Source organism: Pteropus alecto, unplaced genomic scaffold, assembly GCF_000325575.1.
Source record: "Pteropus alecto unplaced genomic scaffold, ASM32557v1 scaffold69, whole genome shotgun sequence".
NCBI classification, from domain to species: Eukaryota; Metazoa; Chordata; class Mammalia; order Chiroptera; family Pteropodidae; genus Pteropus; species Pteropus alecto.
In genome coordinates, this window is record NW_006494610.1 from 7,473,066 (window position 1) to 7,481,770 (window position 8,705).

Genomic DNA, 8,705 nt, shown 5'->3' on the forward strand with positions numbered 1-8,705 from the left:
GTGATATGGACCTGTTATAGAAAGGGTATCTACACCTTTAATACAGTGATGATAATACCTATTGATAGGGTTATTGTGAAATTACCCAGTACCACACTTGACACTCAGTACTAAGTGATTAAATATCATGTTCCCCTTATTTGTCCTCCCTTCCCTCTTTGGATTCTTATTCAATATTAAGTGAACTTAGGCCACATCTTCTTTTTAAAAAATAAATTATCTACATTAAATTGTAAAATTCTTGAAGGCAGGGACTATGTCTTAGTGCTTAAAATAAATATATATCACAGCAAAAGTAAAGAGGGGTAGAGAAGAGTCAAACATTTTTTAAAATGCATAAAATTCTGAAAATCTGACTTTAAAAAGTTCCCTGAACTGAGTGGTAAGATTTTTTTTTTTTGGAGAGGTGTGAGTCTTAAGCTCTCAGTACATTGTGATAATCTTTCTTTGGGTTTCTAAGATGAATGTGAGTACTAATTGAGGGGAAATTATATCTGACTAAGTCTATATATATATCGCAGCCTGTTCCTTTGAAATATAACCATTAATATTATAATTCAGTTTTTTCTATTTTCTTCACTTTGTTTTTGTCTTTTGATTTGCTGCTTTTAAATGCCTACTTATACTTGAAGTTTTTTGCATGGATATACACACTCTCCCTTCATAAGAGAAGAATGACATTAGTTGGATTTATTCATGTTGTGACTTTGACTTTTTTAAAATTTTCTCTTTGATTTTAAAAAAATATGAAATACTTTTAAAGTCAAAATTTTCCCAGATAGAAGGTGGAAATGAGTGGAATTAAAAAAACACAGGTTTTGTACAGGATAATATTCAAAGCAACTTGCCTATGTTCTGAGTTTGAAGGTGGTGATTAGGTTTTCAGATTTATAGAAGTGTGAGACAACCTAATTAAACACCTTTTTGCTGAAAAGCAGCTCGATAAATTTAGATTGCTTTGGGAAACTCTCAAAGCTTTTATCAAAAAACTAATATTGTAAAAGTCTTTTAAACTAAGGGCTTTTGAAAATTATTTCCCAAACTGAAAATGTGTTATAAAGATACTTAAGTAAATATGCATGCTAGAATCCTTACATTAAATAGATGCAAAAAAAAAAAAAATCTTAAAAAGTATAAAATATAATCAATAAATGTATAAGTATATATTTTCTACTAATAGTTAAGGTAAATTAATTTAATAACTTTTTGATCCCTTAGTTCTTAGATTTCTCTTTACAAATTCTTAATAAATATACATTAAAGTCATATGGAGATCAGGATGAGGAAAGAAAAGCAAATCCTTATACACTGCAGATTTATTGGAGTTCTGCCTAAAGCCTTTATCTTCTTTATGGGTAGAGTGTTTAGTATTGCCCTCATTAGCAGTATATTTATTACTTGTGAGTTGTGTACCTGTAAAGACAGTGAAGCATATTTTGCAATTTTGTAGTATCATTCAATAGCATACCTTCCTTTCTAACAAACATTTTTTAGTTGTCCTTATTGACTTTCTAATTCCCAGACAGGTCTTTTATATCATCTGGTTTGTCCTTCTGTAAAATGAGAATGATGGACCCAATGACATCCAAGATCCCTTCCAATCTTTAACAACATATGATTTTATGATTTGATTTTTTTTTAATAATGCCAAGAGGAAATGGTGATGAGTTTAAGGATATTGAGAAAATTCTTTTGTTCAATAGAAAATAGTCCAAAGCTCTATTTAAGAAGATGGTATTGTAATTTGAAGAAAGCATGAGATTATAGTTAGATAATGAGTAGGGGTGGTATAAACAAATTCACACATTATTGGGTTGATTAAATTTATCTTTCTGGGAATTGAAAGTATGGTGGTCTTTTATATTACGAATGAGATTTGAGAAATGAGATTTGAGAAAAGTTAATGACGCTGAATCCTCAATAGGTGGCCAAGCGTTTCTGCCTGTTTGAATGATAGCTAAGGATTGCTTTTGTCTTTTAGTAATTAATCTCCATTATGCCATAGAACATTTTTTTTTTATTTAAAACAATTTATTTGAAGTTAATACAATTATGAATATGAAGCAATTAAACATTGGTTCACATTCACAGTAAAGAAAATCTAATAGATAAACTAAGTTCTCCACGCATAGAACAAAGGCAGTAAAATCTTACTGTGGAGATGATTCTTCTTCTGACTGTGAATAACAATAGCATTTTGGCTTCTAAGAGTATTGCTTTCTGTTATAAAATTTTGCATCTCTCCCTCTTAAAAACCATTCACTAGAATTCAAAAATGACAATTTATCATGATTGGATACACTGTTTATGAACTCTACAGCAGGAAAAAATTTTAATATCTATTACAAATTTATGTAAGCAATAACTTCACACCATGTAATAAAAAAAGTACATTAATCAAGATACACAATCTTTTGTAGGTTCTAAACTGAAGGATTTTTTTTTCTGCAGAATCCTTAAAATCTGTGGCACTTAAAATTTGTTAGCCTTTCTCCTGAGAGGTAAATTATACAACAATGAAGAAAAAGATTAACAGACCAGTTGTCTATTATGAATCATTCCAGCTTTGTTCAACAATGGTGGAAATTCTTTTCTCATATTCTTGTTTGTTTTCCTGATGAAGCTGTGCTGCCTGGCTATTGGCTGGACTGTTTGAATTTGGATCATCCAGGAAAGACTGAGTTGATGTTAAGATAGAAAAGATACATCATTTGTTGGACTGCATCAATATCTGAAGCATATCTAAAGATACACTGCCATCAGAATACGCATTTGGATGAAACATTTTGGATAAAAACCTAACAGCTGGCAGTTTATTTAGAAATTCTTTAAAAAATTCTATTACTAGTTTAAAATACCATCTTCAAAAGGTGTACTTTCTGGTCCAAATATAACTGCATTCCACTACATGATGTTGTTTTCAGATGGTGCACCGCTGACACCCACAGGTGAGTCTTTTTGCAATCCCTTGAAATCCCTCAATAGCTTCCTCCCGGCTAGGGTCGACATGCCCCCCAGCTGCCCCATGGTCAGTCCAAAAGAAGAGTCCCGTGCCGTCCCCCTAAACCCACCTCAACTCCTCAGTGGCCGAATCACTGCCAGCAGGGAATTTTTTTAAAGGCAAGATAGGCTTAGTTAATTATATCAAATTATAAATTCATTATAAATTACTTACCTTTGAAATATATCTGTAATAAAATTTGTGGCTCCTATTGTTCTATTTATTTAAGGTAACCTTTTAGTTTACCCATCATTTAAAAAACAATAGATTCAATTTTCCATAAAGCAAAATCATGTCTATTCAAGTAGCCCTAAATGCAGCTACTCTTTTTTATCCTTGTCTTTCCAGCAGCTAGCATAGTTAAAATTCAATAACAATACCATGAATAAAAGTTGAGTTTTTCCTACAGAAACCTTTCTTGTGCAAGCTCTTCTCCCTTCTGTACCCTTTTCTGTAAGAAGCAAGTTCTCCTGTACTCTTCCATTAGTCTCCAGGATCCACTGCTCTGAAACTTTCCCGAGACATAACATAATCAGGTGGTATACCTCTTATTTTAAAATGATTCTTTTCTTCTCCTTTGCTTTTAAATCCTTGTGAAATTTCCCCTTTCCTGGTATCCTGTTTCTCCCCATTCTGAATACAATGTAATAAACTAATTTGTAGTAGTTTCATACTAAGAAAACTCAGGGTGATTATTCTCATGGATATTTCAATTTAAGAGCACTTTTACAACAGGTAATACATGGTTAGGCCAAAAAAAAGAGAATCTTGGCTTGAGAAACCTTAGAGCACTGTTGGCCAAGCAGGGAAAAATTTAAGCACAAATGCAATCTGTTAATCTTTCTGGAGTCTCACTCATGAAGCTCTATTATTCTGCTTACCCACTAAATAATCCTATTAATATTCTGCCTATGTGTTAAATAAGACCAGAATACTGTAACCCAAATACTTCTTTCATAGTGTTGAAATTGGTGGATTCTTAAAAATCCAATTTTCTTTACTGGTTCTTTAGAAGGTGAACATTGTACCAAGTTCCTACAATAATACTTTCAACAGCATATTGCCTTTTTTTTCTCAGACAAATTCATGCTGCATCAAGCTATTTAACATTCAGTAAGCCAAATAAGTAAAATAAGCTTAAAATAGGACTACTGTTTCCATTTGTTTTCACTATCTGACCCACCAGATATCATTTTCTCTCTGCTAAATTTTGCTTCCTACCTTCTTCACAAATCCATCTAATGAAAACTAATATTTTCTTAGTATACTTTTGTTCTGTTTTATGTTTCTTTCTCTGTGATATTTACTTTTAGTAGATTATTATGGACCCGGATCTGAGCATGAAGGTTAGCTCTCAGGTCTCACAGCATTTTACATAGCTCCTAAAGTTCTACATGTAGAAAGTAACTGATCATAAATATGTGTTGATTTCTTTAATTAATTAAATCAGCTTTAATTTGCTGATGGCTGGCCATTATTTCCTCAAAAATCTTGACTATTACCTATTTTTTCTTGTTATGTTTACCCATTTATGTGTAATCTTTTGGAATTTTTGGGAAATGTATTCATCGTATGGATTATTATGGTACTTTCAGCCTTTGAGATTGATTGATGGTAAAGACATAGAATTAATATGCATTCAGTTGAAAATAGGCTCATGTTTTTAATATTCACCAAATCACATTTTTCATTATGCTCGATTTTATATTACTGATACTTATTTAAAGCTAGATATTTGTGAGGCTTAGATCCATGAGTTTTATAAAATTATTTGTTATTTGCAACCTTTAAAATGTAAGGAAAAGACAGCTTTAGAGATTGAGTATTCATTAATATTGATTAGATCTTAGACGGGTCATGTTTGTTGTCACATTAAATCTTCACCATAAACTTGTGAGGATATTTGAGATCATTGTGAGGGTATTTGAGATCATTATGTCTTTTTTATAGGAGAAGAAACTGTGATTTAGAGATTATGCATAACAAGTGGAAGAGCCACAGTTAGAATTTCGATCTGTGTCTGAATCCATCATGCCTCTTTTCTGAATATATCGTATCATATTATATACACTAAATTCTCACTTAATGTCATTGATAGGTTTTGTGACATTAAGTGAAACAACATAAAATGAAATCAATTTTACTATATGCTAATTGATATGAACAAGACTTAAGTTCCTATGCATCTCATCAACATTATAAGGAAACAGTGTTATTCGTAAACCTGCTGTGTATGTATGTGTGTGTGTATACAATCACATTTCTAAAAATCTTCCATTCTCTTCCCTTTGCTCTAACATGTTACCTAATCTAGAGATAAAAATAGGATATAATAAACTTTAAAAAGCATGTTTACCCAAATATTTTTTTGAGACTATCTCTACATGTGACAATAACTTTTTATCGCTGTTAGGTCTGGGGTATTTCTGAGCCTACTGTGGGTTATTCATGCTTCAGTAATGCTAATGACAGGAAATACCCTTCACCCTCCACTTTGTTCTGTTCTCTAACACATATCGAAGTTGCACTGCTTTAATGCATTTAATCCTTTACAAAGATTTTGGTGAAATAATTTTTAGTTTTCTTTCAAGCATCTTTGGTGTCTGGGATAAAAACAATTAGAGGTGTATTTAAGAGGCTTCGCTCAGAAATAATCTTGTCCACTTTTCTCAAATATGGTCCATTTCTTTAGAGCAAATGAGTTTGTGTCTATTTTCAGTTTCTTTAGGATAAACTATTTTCTTGAGAGCTCCTAGATACCTTGGGTAAATAAATCTCTGCAGGAACATCTCCTTGGGTAAAGAAATCTCTGCAGGAACATCTCATTTGCTCTCCCAAACTTTTTCAAAGTGAATATAGTCTATGTGACAAAACTAAGGATCATCCTTCCCCTTCACTCGCCTCTTTTATCATAGGTATCATAGCTCCCTGGATGAAGTAATAGTTAATGGAGTTTCTGAGGAGGAAACCCTACCTCCACTATACATTTTTTTATTTGCTTGTTTTGATCTGCCCCTTTGTTTCAGTGTTGATATTCATTCTAATTGACAATAACATTAGTACTATTGGGTTGTCAGGGTCCTTAACACTTATATAATTTTTTTTTTTTTAATCTCATTTGACCTATTGTCCTAGCCTGTGAATGCTGCAGCAAGGCAGTGGAGTACGGTGGGGTGGGGAGAGAAAAATAATCACTTGTAAAATGGATGTTACTAATTTAGAATAAAAAAATCTAATAAATACTGAAGGAGACTTTTTTCAAGTACTTAATTGGTTGTTTGATTCATATTTGAGCTACTTTGTAGTGTATAGTGAATGAGAAGAAATTACTCCATGTTCATAGTTACTTTTCCACTTATGTTGAAAGCATGTTGTATATAACTTCTTTTACTGTAAGCATTCAAATCTTCACTTCTTTAAAAGAACTTTTTCTCTTCCCTTTCTCCTTGATTCAAACTGGCCTTGGGCTCACTTGCTTCTTTTCTTTTCTTATTCTTCTGCATACTGCAAGACCACTCCCTTAATTATTAAGCCCTTAGGTCAGCATCATTCTTAGGAACAAAATCCCAGATTTGTTGACTACAGAAACAGAATTTAGGTCAAACTAAAGATAACATCTTGCAGCTCCACACCCATGAAAGAAGAACTACCTTGCCAGCCTCCCCTTGAAACCAGACAGAATAGTGCCCTGACTGACTTCAGGACCTGAAGCAATGATCAGCTGCCTCCTACCCTAGTCCCCCACCCTTAGCTACTAAGGAGTTTTCCCCTATATAACCTATTCCCTAGAGAGCCAGATCTTTGAGCTCTAGCTCACTTGTGTCTCTTGGCTTGGCACCATTTCCTTAAATAAATCTCTACTTTCTTTGCCGCAAACTCCTGTTTATGTCTCTTTTGGCTTTGATGCATGCAAGCAAAACAAATCCCTTGATTTTGGTAATATCATCAGGTGGGATAGAGGCAAGGGCTCTGGAATAGGTAGCCTTATTCAAATTCCAGTTCCTCCACCACTTTCTCTTTGGAAGCACCTTGTAGGAATTATCCCATCTATCTTTTTCTACAATTTAGTAGATACTGTCACTAGCTCCATTGACAGAGGAGTAAACAGACTTCAGAGAACAGATAATGTAGGGCAACCTAAACTCTATGAAGTCTGTTTACCCCTCTGTAAATGGAGCTAACCATAGTATCTAGAAGTATATAAGATAGATGGAATAATTTTCTATGAGGTGCTAGGCAAAGAGTAAGTAATGAAAAAATGTCAGCCTTTATTGTTACTGATACTTAATTATGATGGCCAACTGAGATATCATCTGTAAAAGAATTTCAAAAATGGTAAAAAGCTACATATATTTTAACCATCATTATTCTTAATATCATGTGCATCATATAATGAATATACAATTTAATTTTTTTCCCAATTCACTTTTGTTTATCTAGTTTAAAAGTTAGAGAAATTAATTTTATTTATTTTATATATATTTATTTATTAGTTTCAGGTATACAGTACATTGGTTAGATATTTACATAGTTTATTAAATGATCCCCTCCCAAAAAAAAACTTTCTCAAATTTTTCACTTGAGAGCTAAGGGTTTAAAATTTTGTTACTTGTTATGAGTTTGTGTCCAAGAAATATGAGCAGAAAATTATAGGATAATAATGTGAGAATTATTGAGAGAATTTTGATAATGTCAGTTACTGGAATTTTTTCATAAAAGTTGTTAAAACTCATAGGAGAACAAGGAGAAATAATAGTATTATTCAAGTTGACAAAAAAGCTAAAGAGCTACTAAGTATTTTAACAGCAATTTAAAAAACATATTCCCTAGAAAAGAGGGAAACTGGAATGACATATACATAATTTTTCCGATTACTAGTGGATGTTTTTGATATTTAAAAAAAACTAATAAATTTTGTATTATACCGATTCAATTGACGGATTTACACATTATAGTGATTTTCCAAATCCTCAGAGGAAAAATTATACAAGTGGGGGAGGAGAAGATGGTACACACTTTTACCTACCACAGAATGTGATAAATTCACTCCCAAAAATGGGGGAAAAAGGAGTGTTTCCATAGCAACATTAGCAAAACATTAAATTTGCTTACTAAGATCACATATTTTTAAAGCCAGCCCACTCACTGAATTGGCAGCCTGTGAGAGTTAATTAAACTCAAAGATAAATTATTTAAAAGTAAAAAGAAATTAAGATAATATGGCAGGAATGATTGATAGTTTACTACCAGTCAAAGGGTAGCCTGAGATAAAAGAAACAAATCCTCTTTGATATAATAAGAATCAAAGGGAGGTTGGGGGCAGAAGAGCATTGGAGATGGCAAATCATTATTGAAAAATTAAAAGAATGGAAGGTGGTTAAAGCAGATATAATCTGCTGGAATCTTGGACACCTGAAGTATATTTAGTCTGGAATGATATGTACCTGTTTGATTATATCCTCAATAAGACAGAACTCCTTTTCCCCTTTCTTAATTAGTAATAGCTAATGTTGACAAAGATGTCAGTGCTGTGTGTGTTTCACAAAAATCTCATTTATCCCTAAATAATTCTGTGAAACTGGTATTATTATCTTTGTTTTACAGATGAAGAAACAAAAGCACAGAGAAATTACATAGCTTCTTTTATATTTTCAAAGTCAATATGTGTTTTATGGTTTCCTGAATTATTATTAAACAAGCCCTA

At 32.4% G+C, this 8,705-nt stretch overlaps 1 protein-coding gene and 1 pseudogene across 7 annotated transcripts in view; one reads left to right on the plus strand and one right to left on the minus strand.

Moving 5' to 3' along the window:
• The window catches only part of CACNA2D1 (calcium voltage-gated channel auxiliary subunit alpha2delta 1), a 452,371-nt gene that overhangs the window by 205,745 nt on the left and 237,921 nt on the right, over positions 1 to 8,705 (plus strand). The window lies entirely within an intron of this gene.
• LOC102883963 lies at positions 2,549 to 3,009 on the minus strand (annotated as a pseudogene).